Here is a 17933-nt window from a genome sequence, read left to right on the forward strand (position 1 = left end):
AAGTAAACCTGGGGATTTAGAATCTATAGTGGGGAATTGGAGCCTGTAAATCAGCCCTCTTTATCCCTTTTCACCCCCTTCCTCTCTACCTGGGACTCCCTGATCTGTTGTTTTCTCTCATTTCTCATCCCTCCCTGCCTGAATAAATTACTGACCTAACTCACCCGGCATGCTCTTGAAATTCATTTCTGCCGCATAGCCAAGAACCTAAATAAAATCCAGTAACATCGTCACCACCTCCATTTGACAGATGAGGAAACTGAGGCCCCATGAGGTCTGGAGCAAGTAAGCAGGGAACAGGGATTTGATCCGAGCAGGCTGACTCCCGAGTCAACGCTCTCGGTCAGCATCCTTCCTTCTTCCCCCGTAGGGTCTCCAAGGAGAGCTCAGTGCTTTGGGGTTTCAACTCCCACACCCTTCTCTTCCCATCTTCTCTACCAAAACTGTGGATTCTGCTGGGGATGGGTGGGTGTCCTCAGACCTCAGGTTGCTCTACGGTGTCATTCTGATGCTTCCCAGAGCCAGGCACAGCACGCAGGCCATGGCCCGTGGGGCGGGGCTGCTCGGGGCTAGAACTCCAGCTGCTGGGGCAGCCAGGTGACTCATCAGCAGTCGCCAAAGGCTGAGGACTCCCCATCTGCCAGGCAGATGCCAAGCACACGTCCTATCAGCAACCAATCCAGGCAGGCACGGGATCCAACGGAGACTTTCCTGAGATCACGCGGCTGGTGCCCACCAAAGGGGAAGAGCCACTGCGGCCAGGGGCTGGGGGCTGCGTGTCCATTTCCTGCGGGTTCCCCAACGAGGCCATGAGGGTGGCGGCAGCAACAGTGACATGTAATGTTAAATAATAACAAATAACCAATACGGCCCCAAGTCGGTGAGCTGCTTACTACGAGCCAGGGACAGCTGCGGGCATCCCAGCGTTCCACCGTGGGCTGGGCTCAGGGTGTAGTTTACAGGTGAGAAAATGGGTGCAGAGAGACCCAGGAATGTGCCCAGGTCACAAACATAAAATAGCAAACCAGGGATTCCTGCCCTGTTCCAGGGCCCCGGGTGCCCCCCACACCGCCACCCCCACCCCACCCCCGTGTCCCTCGGGAGTGACGCAGGCCTGGGGCCCATACGCTGGGGTGGCCCTGGCCGCATGGCACAGGGCAGAATTCGAGGATGTCAACTGGCTGCACTTGGTGTCCCTGGGAGACCTTGGGTATGTGGGGAGGACGCCTTGGCCTCTCCCACTGGGAACCCTGGGCTCCCTGACCCCTCCCACCCCTGGGCTGCAGGCGGCACCCCCTGCTCTGCAAATCAGCCCAGGGGACCCAGGCCTGGGAGGGCCCCCTGCCGGCCAGGAATCCCAGGAATTCAGGGAGGCGCCACCCCTGAGGAAACAGACCACGTGATACTGTGTTTGGGCAGATGCGGCATTTCCAGCCCCACCCCAGGCCCAGGCCGAGGTCCAGTGGGGCTGGGCAGGGAGTGTCCTCCTGGGGAAGAAGCCCAGTGCGTGGGGCTTAGGGCAGGGCCCGATGCGTGGGCCTTGCCCCCCCACTTCAGAACTGTTGGCTGGAAAAACCATCTACCACCTGCAGCCAGAGAACATGCCTGGGGCTGGGGCTGTGAAGCCACAGTGTGGCTTCAGGTGGAAATTGGAGCGGTTTCACATTCCAAGCAATGGCCTCTGTAATGAGTCTGAGGTATATTTAAGCGCATTTTCTAGCACCATCCTAAACATTTACAAACATTAACAGTATGCCCAGTTTACAGACAAGGAAGCAGAGAGGTTAAATAACTTCCCAAGGTCACACGGCTTGCCTGTTGCCCAGGTGGACTCTAAACCCAGGGACTCCGACCCACTGTCTGAACGTCTGGGTGATCCTGCTGTCCCTTTACCAGGGGATTAAAGATGACATCACAGAAAGTCATCGCCACCCTTTCCCCTAACCCAGACTGGGAGGCCTCTGATAAGCCCGGGAGCTCTTAGGTGTGACAGAGCAGAGCTGGCACAGGTCTAAAGTTCCTCTGTCCCCGGCACGGAGACCCACAAGCAGAGCTGTTGGCTGCCGCCACCCTGAACGCTCGCCTTGGAGGTGCTCACGCCAGGCGGCCCTCGGCAAGCTTCAACCGCTTCCCCAGGCGGAGTCCTCGCCCCTGCTGACGCAGGCACAGCACCCCACTTCACAGAGGCGGGAAACTGAGGCTCAGCGACGCTAAGAAAGGCATCCAGACAGGGCAGCTGCTGAGCGGGGAGGGCGGGGGTCTTGGCGTCCTGGCTCCGTAAGGACCGCCACTAACCTCCATGGTTTCAACAGCAGGTGTTCGTCTCGGGGGTCCCAGAGGCCCGAACTCACGGGGCCCCTGGGGAGAGTCGCCCGGCCTTGCTGGCCTCCCCGGCTTCTGGGGGCTCCGCATTCCCCGGCTTGCGGCTGCGACCCTCCAGGCTCGGCCTCTGGTTTCCCACGGCCTTCTCCTCCTCTCGGTGCCTCCTACAAGGACACAGAGTCCTTGCAATTAGGGCCCACCAAATACCCCACGATGATCTCAGCTCAGGATCCCAGACTTAACCCCATCTGCAAAAATCCTTTTTCCTGATCAGGTCAGAGATTCCAGACGTTAGGAAGAGGACCCGTCTTCTAGGGGCCACAACCCGACCCGCTGCAGGAGGGTTTGGAGCAGGGCTGGCTGCCTCCCAGCCTGGGTGCGGCCGCCCGGCCCTTCAAAATCAGGACGCCTCCGGGTGGGCACTCGGGAGGCCCCAGGAAGCTTCCACCCAACCCGGGGAGCCGAAAGCGCAGAAGATTGCAGCGTTCTCGCCTCCATTTCCTCCAGGAAAGCTCCCTCCCCCTCCACCTACCCCAGACGGGGCAGATCCCCCAACTACCTGCCGCTTCCATTGCACCCTGCCCTCTCCTTTGGGGCGTCCCCACAAGAACGAATTTGCCTTCAGTGATTTCTGTCTGTCTGCTCACTAGGAGGGCACCCATCACCCCTGTTTTGCTGAACATCTTTCCCCTGCACCTAGTGTGGGGGAAAACACAGATGTGGGAAACTGAGGCTTTGTTTTTTTAATCTGGCAGGGCTCTGGGGAGGAGGTGGCATTTGACCTGGGCTCAAAATTAGTAGAAATGAGGTGGAACTTGATGCCTCTCCAGCCCCTGATAATTCCGGAGCTTTCTGGGTGGCTCCTGCCCCTTCTGAAAGGAGCCCGAGGGGCGGCTCAGACTTGCTGATAGGGCGGGAGAGTCTCTGAGTCTGGGCAAGGAAGCTGGCCCCGGATTTCCAAAGCCAGGCTGCCTCTGGGGAAGGCCTGAGGTCTGGGAATGCAGAGAGCAGGCTCCTGGTTTTATGCGCAGCACCCAGCACCTGCCTGCGCCACACCCTTCCTCGTCCACCACACAGGAGTCTTTGTTTCCTTCAGCAGGGAAGCCTTCCTTTCCATTCCCTTCTCTCCCCCCTCCCTCCCCAAGCTGCCACCGCTTGGGCAAAGGGCTATGTGAAAGAGTCTGAATTTGGGAGCAGGAAAGAAGTAGAGGTGGCACGAGTCTGCTTTGCTCCCAGGCCAGCCAGGGGAAATCACCCAAGAAGCACTACCACCAGTGGGTGCACGCCACCCCCTTCACACTGCATCGACTGAATTGGTCCATTCGTTCAGCAGACGACACTCTGTGCCAGGCTCTGTGCCGGCTGCCGAGGACACCAGAAGATTCAGGCACCTGTCTGCCCCACGTAGTCACCCGCAGGAGGGAGACCAACACATAATAAATGCTTGCAGAAAAATGTTTCTGGCACCCAGATAGCTGCTTTCATTGGGTGCAGAGCCAAAATACTACAAGGTCTTGGGTGCCAGACACAGGGCTGGCTACGTAATTTTTGAGGCCCAGTGTTTAAAAATTATGAAGAATTCAAGATGGTGACAGTGCAGCATTAAACCAAGCATGGAGCCCTACTAAAGTGTGGGGTCCTACTAAGCACAGAGTCCAACTAAGCATGAGGTCCTACTAAGTGTATGGTTCTACTAAGCATGGAATCCTACTAAACATGGGGGTCTATTAAGCATGGATCCCTACTAAGCACGAGGTCCTACTAAGCACAGGGGTCTAGTAAGCATGGGGGCCTACTAAATGCTGGACTCTGTGTGACTACACAGGTTGTACACTCAAGAAGCTGGCCGTGGTCAGATGCCCTGAGCTTGCACCCAGCCTCTTGTGGTGGTGGGACCTTGGGCAGGCAATTTAACCTCTCTGTCTTCAGTTTCTTTATCTGTAAAATCAGGTTTGTTCCTGCCTCTTACATCAGCTCGTTGTGAGCATTGAATGAGTTACATTTATAAATCCATTAGCACAGAAACTAGTGTTGAGTAATAAATCATAAATGACAATAAGCAATAATAATAATAATAATAAATAGATATTATCATTCCAATAGGTTAAAAAAAAAAAAAAGGGAAGAGTGGCCAATTCTGCCAGGAGGAGCGGGGGAGAGCAGTTCTAAGAATGACTTCACTAGAAGTGGTGCTGAGTGAAGTGAGCCTTGAAATACAAATAGGTTTTCCCCACAAACAGAGGCAAATTACAAGGCATTTGCATTTGCTAGGTAGGACAGCACACATTCTTTATGGATGCAGATTCAGCCACCTATTTTGCGTTTTGTTTATGCAGATGTTCAACTTTCCTGGACCCACAGGCTCTAAGCCACACACCACCAGGCTCCTCCACCTCCTCACAGTGTGACCTTAGCCTCTCAGTGCTCAGTTTTCCTCATCTGTTAAATGGGCACATAACACTATCCACTCAATGGGCTGTTGTGATGACCATGCATACAAAGCCCTTCACAACAGCCAGCACACAGTAAGCCCTTCATACTTAAGTCAAAGAAAGCTTCTAGGGGTCTGTGTTGAATGGCAAGAAGAGACAGGCCTTAGATTTTAAGAATGAGCAAAGGCCAAATTGAGGTGATCTACAAAACCATCAACCTGCACTTTTCAAAAAAGTCAAGATCAGGAAATACAAAGAATGTCAGGGTGCTAGATTGAAGGAGTCAAGAAATCCATGAAACCAAGTGCCATGTGTCACTCACATTGGATGCCAAACCAGAAACAAACTTCTCTTTGTTAAAAAGGACATCAGTGGAACAATTGGCAAAATCTGAGTAAGGTCCGTAGCTAATAGTATTGTATCAATGTCAATTTCCTCATTTTGATAACAGCACTGCATTTCTGCAATAGAAGGTGATTTTTGGGAAATATACACTCAAGTATTTAGGGGTATAAGAGAATCACTCCCACAATGTACTCTCAAAGGAAAAAAAATAGATGAGAGAAAGAGAGGAATAAGCAAATGTGAAATGATCATATGTGGGTGTCAGGTAGACAGGAATTCTTGCTTCTATTCTTGCAACTTTTCTATAAGTCTTTTCAGGCTTTACATTTAAAAACTTTTAAACACTCAGCTATGAAAATCTAGACAGCAGGTAACTGGCCAAGGGGCAAAATGGTGGTGGCAAGGATGGATGGGAAGGCCAACTGTTGAATACCAACCAGAGTTGGATGGTCTCCACGGAGCTGCCACAACCCTATAACCTTCATTTTAGTTTAGTTTAGTTTAAGGAAATTGAGGCACAGAGTGCTTAGCCAAAGTCAGGTCAGGTTTTCACTCAGGTAGCACCCCTCCCAGGTGGGCTGACCGGGTGGGGTAGCCTATATTCACCCTCACCCTATCCCTCTCTGCCACCCTCATCACCCAAAGCAGCCACAGAAATGTGCAGTCCCACGACCAGGCAGCAGATGGGGGTATTGGTGCCGGTTTTACAAACCTGTTGTTTTCTCTGAGTCCCAAAAATTAGAGCCGGCCTCAGCCCCTTCCGGCCCCACAGACACTCAGCGTTCACCTACGATGAAATGAAACAAAGACCCAATGTGATCTGAACAAAGTGTTTTTATAAACCCATGAAAAGAGTTCTTTTTAGAAAGGGCTTGAGCTGGAGGCAGGTGGGGGGGGGGCGTTGCGACATGTCCGATCACTTCTGCAGGCTCCTGGCAAGCAGGGATCATTAGCAGATTTTGTTCTGGGTAGGCTCAGTGTCTGCTCCACATTAGGGGATTTTATGGGACTTATGCACAGAACTTTCCTACAAAGCAAGGTATTATAGAGCGGATTAGGCGTTTCCAAGAAGCGGAGGTCCTGGCTCCCCTTTCTGTCTCATTTTTTAGCAGACTTTTTTAAAGGCCCACAGTCAGGGGCTCCGTGACCTCACACTAGAACTTCTGTATCCGCTGCCTCTAAAACAAGCACATTTAAATTTTTTTAAAAATCCACAGTGGATTTTTCACAAAATAAGCTCATCATTATAGAACATTGTGAATGTGCAAAAATACATTTAAAAAGATAAACATTGTGCACAAAGCTATTATCCGAAGACAGCCACTTACAGTATTCAGAAATTTTTTCTTCCTTTTTTTCTGGGTGTATAGGTGTGTGCACATGTGTGCCAGCGTGTGTGCATCCAGGCAGGCAGTGTGTGTGAGTGTGTGTGAGTGCAGAGACAGAGAAAGACAAGGATCCAAAGTGGGGAGAGGGGGCAGAGAGAGAGAAAGAGAAGGAGCTTCGAGGAAACATAGAACTAAATTCTAGTCCATTCCTGCCACCCACTGGCTTTGTCACCTTGGCCACGTCACTTTGCCTCCATTTCCACAGGGGTTGAGATAGATCCTCCTCAAGGGACTTGTTTTGATTAAATGAGATTAAATTAAATGAATAGAAAGCATTTAGTATCCTGCCTGACACACAGTAAATCCTGGCCAAATGCTAACTGAACAAGAACATATATTTCAGGCCTCATCTTTCCGAAAGCGGTACCACACGGGCGATACAATTTGTATCTTAACATTTTAAGAGTCTTACTATTATAACTATGGGAAAACAGACTTCCATTCCCAGGGAGCTTTAAAAAAAAAAAAAAGAAGTGTAAAATCCCAATTACACCCTCCCTTTAAAGTTTTCATATTTAGTCGATAGGGTGCGGATGGTTTGCTGTTGGTGCTGCTGTTGACTCCCCCTAGCCTGAGCCCAACCAGCACCCACCGAGGCCACAGGCACGAGGCCCCTCCGGCTCCAGCAACGCCACCTACACCTGCGTGGCTTGGACGAGCCACCCCCCTCCGTGGCAGCGTGACGCTTTTGTGGTCCCCAGAGAACCCTGCTCTTGACGCTAATCCATTAGCCGTCACCCTAGCGTAGGTGGGACCTTCGGAATAAACGACTGCCATCCAGGGCCGCGGATTAGATTGTGTGACCCGGGTGGGTCTCAGTCCTCTTCCGGGAGTCCTTTATAAATGGAGGAACAAAAAGCCACAGATACAGAAAAAACCTGCAGAGAGAGAGAGGACCCCAGGAGCTGCAGTCAACGGAACACAGAAGCTGAGAGGAAGCCACGTTACCAGAAGCTAAAGGCGGAGAGGCCCAGAGGAGAGGGGCGAGACGGTGCGTGCCGCCACACGCCCCAGCACCCACGGCTGCCGCTCGCGGAGAAAGCAGCTCCTGATGGTGCCTGCTCCTGGGCGCTTTCACGGCCTCGGAACTGTAAGCTTTTAACCTAATACAGCCTTGTTGTCAAGCCACCCCATTTCTGGCATATTGCTCCCAGCAGCTTTTAGGGAGCTACAACACCCCTCCTCTCTGGACCTCAGTTTCCTCATTCGTTACATGGAGAGGACATCACTGCCCTCAACAGGGGGCCGTGACAGCCAAATGAGCTAAGCTGCATGAGGCACCAGACCTGACACCTAGTAAGAGCCCAATAAAAGAGAAAATAATAATGTAATAATTATATAAAATAAAGTAATAAAAATTATATGTATGTAATTCATATATATTTATATATTTTTTAAAAGATTTATTTCTCTCCCTTTCCCCCCCCTCACCCCAGTTGTCTGTTCTCTGTATCTATTTGCTGCATGTTCTTTGTCCGCTTCTGTTGTTATCAGTGGCACGGGAATCTGTGTTTCTTTTTGTTGCGTCATCTTGTTGTGCCAGCTCTCCACGTGTGTGGCGCCATTCCTGGGCAGGCTGCACTTTCTTTCGCACTGGGTGGCTCTCCTTACGGAGCGCACTCCTTGTGCATGGGGCTCCCCTACGTGGGGGACACCCCTGCGTGGCACAGCACTCCTTGCACACATCAGCACTGCACATGGGCCAGCTCCACCCAGGTCAAGGAGGCCCGGGGTTTGAACCGCGGACCTCCCATGTGGTAGACAGATGCCCTAACCACTGGGCCAAGTCCGTCGCCTATATTTATAATTATAAACCCACACTGTACTATATATGCTATGTTACATATGATATATATCATATCTACTTGATTATATATTACGTTTATAATTATAAATATTAATAATGCATGACATAATTACACAACATAGTATAAGAAGTATCAATAATTGCTGTTATTTTTAAGCTTATTACATTTAAGAGAAATAATCTTCATGGCATCATGCATGCCTAATCTTCACACATTAGCTACATACTTCCGTTTTCTGCTTTCTACTTGTTTTTATGTTCAGATTAAGGCAACGTACAATAAGACTTGAAATAATTGCCCCAAAGGATGTTTTCCAGGACTGCGCTACTCCCAGATTTCCTGCCCCCCTGACAGACGGAACAAAGGAAACAGCACCCTGGCATGTCCCTGATTCACACCCAAAGCCAGGGAGCCTGAGAGCAGAGATGGGCGTCCCTGGCTTTGTGCACCTGGGAAGGAGGAGGGAGCCTGGTGCCAAGAGGCGGGAGGGGCTCTCAAGTCAGGCCCCAGTTCCAAACCCTGCTAGAAGGTTGACAAGCCTGTGGCATCAGGCAGGTTACCTTACACCTGGGGCTTCGCTGTCCCGCCTGTTGATATTACGTTTAAGGAGCTGAAAACAGCACCTGGGGGCTGAGCAGCACTCAGTAAGTGTGAGCGAGGGGTGCTGATTTCTCACGAGACCCACCTGTTTTTTGCTTTTTTAAATATATTTTTTGAACCCATCAAGGACATCCACCCTCTACTACAAACCTCTCCTCCTTCCAGGGGACGTTAATCTGAGTCAATTTCCATGAACACATTCCAGAAAGAGGGCAGAAAGGCAGATTCTGCTCTTCTGAGGCCCACTGCGTCCTTTATTTTTTTCTGTCTCTCAAGATTGACGCTTGTTTGCTTGCTCGATGGTGGTATGGGGTAGAAATTGGTCAAATCTGGCCCATTGCCCTTTTATGTACAGCCCAGGAGCTAAGAAGGATTATTGCATATTTAAATGGTCGAAAAATAATCAAAAGAAGGATGCCATTTCTTGAAGGGTAAAAATGATATGAAATTCAAATTTCAGTGCCCATAAAGTAAGTTTAATTGGCTCTGGGCCACGCTCATTTGTTCACTTGTTTTGGCCGCTGTCACGCTACAAGGGCAGGGCTGAGCTGTTGTGACTGAGACTGTGCGATCTACTATCTGGCCCTTTACGAAAAGCTTGTCGACCCCTGGTCAGGGCTAGGGATTTGGCACTGCCGGGAGCTGGGCCCTGGACCAGTTCCCGTCGCAGTGGAGGCTTTTTACACCTTGACACTCCCCCTACCCTATATGCCCCCCCACCAGATGTGCATTCCTTGAGGACGTGAGGCCTGGGGGGGGATGGGGGGTGGGAGGAAACCAACACCCCTTAAGCATCTTCTCAACACCAAACCCTGAGCCAGGCCCTTGGAGGATGTTGTCTCAAAAGATGGTACAATTCCCACTTGAGGGACAAGGGCACTGAGGCTCCGAGAGAACATCAGCACAGCTAACCAGTGAGCTTGGACTTGAACCCAGCTCTGCTAACCCCAGCACCCTCCTGAGACCAACACTCCACACACTGGTTAAGAACTACTTGAACTTGGGGTGATGGTTTGGGTCAGATGGCACGAAGAATACAACACGGTGCCTGTAACCAACTCCATTGCATCGTGTATTCAAAAGCGGTGCAATGGGAAATTCTATGTAGCATACCTGCTACCACAATAAAAAGTAAGACAACAGCGATGAAAATACAGCAATGTGCAGCCCAAAGAGTGAACCCTGGATGTTAGTGAAGAACAGCATTGTAATAACAGCGCTCCAGTGTTTGTGACGAAGGCACCATGCTAACGTGAAATAGTGTGCGTGAGGCGGGCGTATGGGAAGGCTGTACTTCCTGCATGAGTTCTCTAAACCTACAGCTGCTCTAGTAAGGCATTTCTAAAAGATTAACTGACGGACGGGGGCAGGAGGACGCAGGCCCGGGCCGCTAGGGCCGCCTCTGGCCTCAGCCCAGGCTTCCCCACGTTATGCCCTTGCGCATGTTCCCGGGCCAAGCGCCTGTCCCTGCCCCAGCCACGTCCCGGCCTTGGCTCTGGCCCTCCTTTTAGCCCCACCTGCCCCCAGCGTCCCCTCCCTCGGAGCCGGCACCCCCCAAGGGACAGGTGCAGGCCACCCCTGCTCCCGACAGGGAGGTGAAGGAGAGCCGGGGCCCCGCGCAGACGGCGGCCCTGGGGAGGGCCGGGAGGCGAGACGCGTGGAAAGTATTTAACGCGAAGGAAAACATTCACCTGCAGGGAGCAGGAGGCACTTGGCCGGCTGCAAGGGCCACCCGACCTGCTTTTCTCCATGCGCAGGCCGAGCGCCAGGCCGTGCAGGGCAAGGGGGGCTCTGGGCGGGTTTTCTGTCTGAGGAAGGGGAGGTGTTTTATGGGGGGTTAAAACAGCTCTGGCCTTTGCAGACTTGCCTTCCTGATACTGGGTGCCTGAGGCCCCTCCCCACAGGGAACCCCCACCCGTGCCCCGTCCCCTCTGGCAGGGAAGTGCCCTGCTGGCCGCGTCCCCCTCGTGTCCGTCTCCACAGAGACCTTTCGGAGAGGCGGCCGAGCTTAAAGGAAACGGGCACTTTTTTCCACTAAGCCAAGAGTTTTCCCGAATCCAGCCTCCTCGTTCCTCACTGCCAGTTTGTCCTGCACGAGGGAACGTAGCCAATTGTCAAATAAGTGTGTGTGTGTGTGCGTGTTGCAGGCCACGCTGCTAAAAGCCTGCTTTAGGGCTGGAGGACGGGCTGTGGCAGACCGACTCGTCCCCCACCAAGGCATGTTCAAGTCCTCACGGGCCCTGTGGGGTGAGCTCGTTGTGTCGACAGGATCCTGCTAAGAGACAGGATCCTGCGGCAGCGGGTGGCCTCAGTCCTGCACGACCGGAGCCCTTCGAGCAGAGGAAACCAAGGCGCAGGAGGAGCCAGCGGGCCGCGTGACAGCCAGGCAGCCTCCAGCAGAAGGTGGCGGGCTTCCAGAAGGCCTGGCTGCCCGCACCTTGGTTTTGGACTTCTGGCCCCCAAAACGGCAAGGCAGCAAATTCCCCTTGCTTCCACCACGGGTCCTGCGGTATGTGTTACAGCAGCTTGGGCAAAGCTGAACAGGTGAGGAGGGGAGGAGAGTGGTTGAGCCACGGCCAAGGGCCCTCCAGGGTTAGGCTCCGGGGTCTGGCTTGTCTTGGGAGGGAAGGGACATCTCAGGGCCCAGAAGCCTCTAGTGTCCCCGTCCATGCGGACGAGCCCCCCTCTCTGCCTGAGCATCTGTCTCAGCTGCCCGGGGCTCTCCCTGCATCCACCCTTGCTCCTTAGAGCCCATTCGGGACCAATAGCCTAAGGGAGGCTTCTCAGGCCCTGATCCCATCACGTCTGCCCTCTGCCCAGCACATGCCTCCCAAAGTCTCCGAAAATGAAAACCCAAGTTCCCATCACGGCCTATAGGCCCCTGGCTCTGTGCTTCTCAAACCCACACACACAAGAACCGGCCCTTGTATAATAAAATGCAGGTGCTGATGTAGGAGGTCACGGTGGAGACGGGGTTCTGCTCGGGGGACGCTGCAGGTGCTGGTCCAGGGGCCACCCGTGAGCAGGACGGCCCGTGGGAGCTGCCCACCCCCCACCTCCCCGGCCTCCCCGGCTGCCTGCTGCCTGCTCCTGCCGTGGCACGTCCTGTCCCTCCAGAGGCACTGCTCTGCCCCCACATTTCCTCACTCTCTCCTCGCTCCACCAGGCCTCTTTCCAAATGTCATCTCAGAGAGGCCTTCCCCGACCTCTGCCCACAGCGGCCACCCCAGCCACCTGCCTCATGCCTTCCCCTACCCTGCCGATCCTCTGTGTGGCAGTCACCCCCCCCCCCCCCGGCAGGGTGAGAGTGCCAGCCCCCTGAGGGCGAGCAGGCTGCTGTCCCCCCAGCAGCTGGCACAGTGCCTGGCACACGGCGACTCCTCAGGACACACTGAGCGAATGACTGAATAAGTGAACAAATGCGTGAAGGAGTCCATGCAAAGAGACCCTCCACTGACATCAGCCTCCCAGTTTCCTCATCCGGGGGTATCAGATCAGACCATCAAAAAACACAGGGTTAAAGATCGAATCAAGAGGGAAGTGGATTTGGTTCAACTGATAGGGCGTCCACCTACCATATGGGAGGTCCAGGGTCCAAACCGGGGCCTCCTGAAGCGTGTGATGAGCCGGCCCACGCGCAGTGCTGACGCACGCAAGGAGTGCGGTGCCACACAGGGGTGCCCCTCATGTAGGGAAGCCCCACGCGCAAGGAGTGCGCCCCATAAAGAGAGCCACCTGTGCGAAAAAAGTGCAGCCTGCCCAGGAGTGGCACCGCACACACAGAGCTGACACAGCAAGGTGACGCAACAGAAAGAGACACCCATTCCTGGTGCCGCTCACAAGAATGCAAGCAGACACAGAAGAACACACTGTGAATGGACACAGAGAGGAGACAATGGGGGCGGGGGAGGGAGAGAAATAAACAAACAAACAAACAAATAAATAATTTTTTTAAAAAGATCAAATCAAGACTTTCAAAACGGCAACAGCAGACCGTGAACGCAGGCCTGGGGTCCTTCTGATCACCAGGCACTGGGCACCTGCCCAGGTCGCACACCCCAAAGCCAGCCCTGCTCCTGCCCTCAAGAAGCTCCCAATATGACCTGAGAATTGGGAAGAGAAGCAGCCGTTCCAGGGCAGCGATTAGGCTGTGGTGGAGGAAGCACAGGAATCAAGAAGAGGCAGCCCAGGGCCAAGCCTGGCCAGGGCCAGGGTGGCTGGGGCCTCAGAGGGACGCTGGGAAAAGTAAACTTGCAAGACAAACAGGGGTGTGGCAGTTACTTTTCTGTGTCAACTTGACTGGGCTACCGGGCCCAGCTGCTTGGTCACACACTAGACTAAGGTTGGCTGGGAAGGTGTTTTGTAGGTGTGATTAACACCTGCCGCCAGCTGGCGTTAAGTGCCGGCGCTGACCCTCCAGCATGTGGGGGACCTCATCCAACCAGCTGCAGACCTTAAGGGCAAAAACTGAGGCTTTTCAGGAAAGAAGAAATCCCGCCTCCAGCCGACCACGTCGGCTCTTGCCTGAGCTGCCTGCCCTCTGGCTTTCGGCCTCGCCAGGCCTCGATCATCTGCACACACGTATCCGCACGTCATATCAGCCCTGACTCCCTGGAGAGCCCTGGCTTGTTCATTTGGCCAAACAGAAAAGGCCCCAGAGAAGGGTGTTGGTGACCCTGGGGTGGGAGACGACAGGATTAAATGAGAAACCGCCCAGCCCCAGCTACTGCTCCTGGGTGGTCTCCTCTGGGGTGGGTGAGGGGCCAGCCTTCACCCCACTGAATATAAACACTACCTCTGCATGTCATTGGACTGGCACCTCAATATTCTAAGGTCCTGGTGGGCAGGGACCTCACAGTCATAGAGCAGAGCTGGCATTTACTGAGCTCTTCCTAGGGGCTGGGTGCCAGGCTAAGGGTTTTACAGGTATATGGTCCCATCATTATTGTCCTCACTTTACAAACAAGGAAGCTGAAGATCAGAGAGGTGAAGTGGTGACCCCAAGGTAGTCCGCTGGGAAGAAGCAGAGCTGGGACTTGATCCAGATTTGCCCGACTCCAAAGCTGGAATAATCGCGGCACTGATTCCTCCCCAAGCCATCCCGCCTCGTCCCCACGGGCAGCCCAGCCCCTCCACAGGGCGGGGAGCGGCTGCTAGTTGACCGACTAATGGATGGACTGACTGAATGGAGGAAAGAACATCCCCTGTGCCTCCAGCTTTCCACTCTCTTAGTATCCATGGAGCCAACAAGAGCTGCCAGCACAGAATGGTCCAGGAGTGAGAGCGCCAGGCCTTGATACTGAACAGGTGCAAAAGGAAGGAGGAGCTGGAGTGGGGGGTAGAAGAGGTGGGGTTGTCTCTACCGCAGGGGTGCAAAGAATGGAAGCCGTGCGGCCAGGCAGCAGTAGAAGAGGCAGGTTCTCAGCGCCAGGTGAGCACGAATGACCCGCCTGACCTGCATGCCGAGGCCCCTGCCCGAGGACCCTTATTCCAGAAGTCGAGGATGGGGACCCAGGAGACTGCGTGTCACCAAGCTCCCGGGTGTTGCTGTTCAGGCGGTCTGAGGCACTGCGCTTGGAGAGACGTCACTGAAGAAGTGGAGTACGGGACCCAGGTTCAAATTCCTCCTCCACCTCGCAGTGGCTGTGGGTCTCGGTCGAGGCAAGGCTTGAGGCCCACCCCACCCCCACCCCCGGCCTGCGGGGCCCTGCCCGAGCTGAGATGGTGGCGAGGAAGGGACTACACACAGGCATTTGTGTGCTTGCCCCGGGGCCCACTAGCGGGCCAAAGGCACAGGGCTGGCCTGCGGAGTCACGGCCCGGGGCCCACCTGGGCAGCCAGTTCCTCTGCAGAGCCAGCCCCTCCGGCACCCGCGCAGGCCAGCTGGCCCAGCGCTGGAAGGCAGCTATGCCCCTGGGCTCCGACTGCCCTGCTCGGTCCCTGCACCTCCGGCCCCAGCCAGAGAGCTGAGTCATGGAAAGAGCTCCTCAGGCTACAGCTCACCTCCTCCGCCTAGCCCACAAAGGCGCCTTTCACGTCTCAGGGTGGGGAGGCAGTACGGGACCGTGGGGCCCTCTTCCCAGGCCAGGGATGTGAAACTTCAAACTTTGCCCTGGAGTTAAATTCGCCGACCCCTGCCCCTAAGGAAGCTGTGGGAGGGAAAGGGTACCAAGGGCAAAGGATACCGAATGGGGGGGGAGGGTGTGGGGAGGATACGGAATGGGGGGGGAGCTTCTGTGGGTTCTTCCTAAAGCTACAGGGACTCCAGGGCTGGCCTGCTGAACTATGTACCCCCCAACCCAGAACTGCAGCACCCCATCTTCCCTGGGACTTGTAGGGGCAATCAAGATGATACCACCTCTCTGGGTATCTGCTGATGGAAGCTTCAGTCTCCGACGGAAGCTTAAGTCTCCTGGGGAGGCCCAGTCCACAAACCCCACATCCCAAAGATGGAACAAGTAGAAAAGAATGTTTGCCTCCCAGCCATAATCTGTATCGGACCAGGCCCTGGAATCGCCAGCCCCGTCTTCACTCCGATTTCTCCCCACACCTGATGGCTGGGAGTGGTGAAGGGAGCCCGCGAATGCGCTGCTGGGAGATTAACAGATAGAATGCGTAGAGGACCCGGCACACGGAAGGGCTCACTTTGGTTTCTCAAGCATCTTCCAGCCACCGCCCACCCTGCACCGCAAACACGCACACCCAGGAAATGTAAGCCGTACCCGCACCTAGTGGCTACCCGGCTGGTCCAGGTAACGGGCTAGCAATCAGGTCATTGAGACACACGTGCCTGTCTGCTGTGCACTGCTTAACATCTCTGGGCTTCCTCCTGGCTAAACAGTGGGTGTGTAGAGGCTATGATCTTTGCCAGCCCTTTTGGGGTTGGGGTGTTAACCTTTAGCGGGGAGAAAGGCCTGGAAGAAGGGAAACCACCGTTGGCAGGATGTGGCAGGCTGGGGCAGCTTGGGGGCGCAGTGCCCGACGCGGCCACTAGGCGGCTTCCAAGGCTAACAGATGAGGGCAGGCGGCGCCTCCCCAGGGTTGCCGGCTTCCCCAGTTAAGCCTCTGTGGCCCTGCTGACACTGGCGGCTGCTGGGTGGGAAAGGCCTGCCTCTCCCAGCTGGGATTTCTTTTCGGATGTTACAGGCCTGGAGGAGGGGAGAGGGCTGTCACCACGAGGGAGACCTGCCCGGAGCGGTGCCCAGCGAGAGAGAGGAAGGCAGCGGCCCGCGCGCTCCGTCACACTTTGGGAAGGGTGGGTGGCAGCGGGAGGGTTCTCCAGTCTGCAGTGCTGGGAGCCTCATTCTCCTCTCCCCCTGCTGCCCGAGAGGTCTGGGTTTGGGTCCCTCACTGCTTCACCTCCAGGCTGGGCAACCTGGGAAATGCGGATCCTTGATACCGCAAGGCCAGTGGGAGGATGCAACGTCCGAACAGAAACCCTCAGCGGAGGCCCGTTTCTGCAAGGAGGGCCTCTGCCTGCAGAATTTCTCTCCAAAACTAAAGGGTCTTTGCAGCCCTCGAGGTAACCCCCAGCGCTCCCCTTCCCCCCAATGAGCATTTCTCAGAGCAACTTTCTCAGCTGAGCCTCAGGACTACCAGGAAAAAGCAAGACAAATACAGATTCCAGCGCCCACCAGACCTGCTGAATCAGAAGGTGGAGCCCGCTGCCCCGACCACGCCCGGGCTCTGCCCTCGCTCCTGCCAGCCCAGGACTGGCCTGGGGCAGCGCGGGAAGCCAGTCCCATCAGCACTTTTCACTGGGGCTGCTTTCTAGTGACTCACCTCCCAGACTTCCTGCAACAGACAACTCTAAAGCGCCGGGTCCCACCCTCCAGCCGAGGAGTCATTCTTGTCCGGGAGGACTCAGTGGGAGCAAGGTGGGAAGCTGGGGACCCTGCTCCAGCGACCCAAGAGAGATGACAGTCCTGAACGGCAGGACGTGTGTGTGTTAGTATGTGTTGTTTACAGGCTTTGTTAGGACGGAAATTGCTGTCAGTCAAGGTAGTTCTAGCTCAGACGAGCAATAAATATGCTCCCAGCTAATCTTACGGGGATTTTATTGGCGGAAGGGGGCAGGGGGGGTGGCTGGCTTTACCTGCCCACCCCCTCCCTTCAAAGCAAAACTCTGCTGCCCAGCCGTTTGCCCCCAGCAAGGCGAGGGACTGGGATCAGACTTAGAAAGTGCGCTCGCGGTGGAGACAGCAGACATCCGGGCAGAGGTCGGGAGTGGCTTCCTGTCCTACCTGGAGGCGGGGGATGGGGGAAGGGGGAGGGACGAGCGAATGACCCGAAATAAACCCCGGGCGGCCTGGGGCGAGATCAAGGCCGGCGCGAGCTCCCCCCGGGGCCGGCCGCGCACGCGGGCGCGGTCGCCGGGCCCGGGGGCGCCCCAGCTCGGGGAGCTCGCGTCCCGGGCCGGGAGGAACGTGTCGTGGAGGTGGCCGGACCGCCGGAGTCGGCTCCAGCGCGTTCGAGTGACGGCTGCGAGCCCTCCGGGCCACCGCCGGCAAGTCCCAGCCTGCCGAGAGGGAAGCGGCCCGGCCGAGCGCGAGTCGGGGCGAGCCCGTGTGCGCGCCCGCGCGCGCGCGCCCCGCGACGGCGCAGGGGGAGGGGAGGCCGCCGCAGCCACTCAGAGGAACGGTAGTGAAGCCTCCCAACACTTTAACTGTCAATCAGACTTAATGGGGTATAAAAAAAAAATGGGGGAGAAAAAAAAAAAAGGGCCGCCCTCTCGCTACGCGCGGCGGCTGCCCCGGGAGCGAACGAATCGGGCGGCGCGGCCTCGGGCGGCGATCCCCGCGCCCCGCGCCGCGCGCCCCGGCCCTCTCCAAGTTGGGAAGGAGCAAAAGGAGGCAGCGCAGGCTGCAAGGGAGAGAGAGTGGGAGCCGGCGCGAGCGGCAACTCCCAGGCTCGGCTGGAAGGGAGCGGGAGGGAGGGCGCCGGCGAGCGCGCCGAGGGCGAGCCCTGCACGGAGAGAAACTGACACCCGGACCCCCCGCTTCTGCCGCGCCGGGCTGGCGATCCGACCACGTTCGGGC

The 17933-nt window shown here is 55.6% G+C and overlaps 1 protein-coding gene and 1 long non-coding RNA gene across 6 annotated transcripts in view; one reads left to right on the forward strand and one right to left on the reverse strand.

Annotated features, from left to right (window-relative positions):
• LOC139439704 (uncharacterized) overlaps positions 1-17465 on the reverse strand; it is a 79715-nt gene extending 62250 nt beyond the window's left edge. Inside the window, exons 1-3 of one of the 5 annotated variants that reach the window (XR_011649748.1) lie at positions 12999-17465; positions 5812-5886; positions 2296-2486 (exon numbers count right to left, since the gene is read on the reverse strand). This is a non-coding gene — a long non-coding RNA (uncharacterized lncRNA). Of the gene's footprint in view, positions 1-2295; positions 2487-5811; positions 5887-12470 lie in introns of all 5 variants that reach the window. The other 4 variants (XR_011649750.1, XR_011649751.1, XR_011649752.1 and 1 more) reach the window with 4 other exon arrangements.
• The window catches only part of DHRS3 (dehydrogenase/reductase 3), a 38986-nt gene continuing 38148 nt past the window's right edge, over positions 17096-17933 (forward strand). Inside the window, exon 1 of the mRNA XM_058304365.1 lies at positions 17096-17114. The gene's annotated coding sequence lies outside the window, so the exon portion shown is untranslated. The remainder of the gene's footprint in view (positions 17115-17933) is intronic.

The sequence above is a fragment of the Dasypus novemcinctus genome, chromosome 9, assembly GCF_030445035.2.
Source record: "Dasypus novemcinctus isolate mDasNov1 chromosome 9, mDasNov1.1.hap2, whole genome shotgun sequence".
NCBI lineage: Eukaryota > Metazoa > Chordata > Mammalia > Cingulata > Dasypodidae > Dasypus > Dasypus novemcinctus.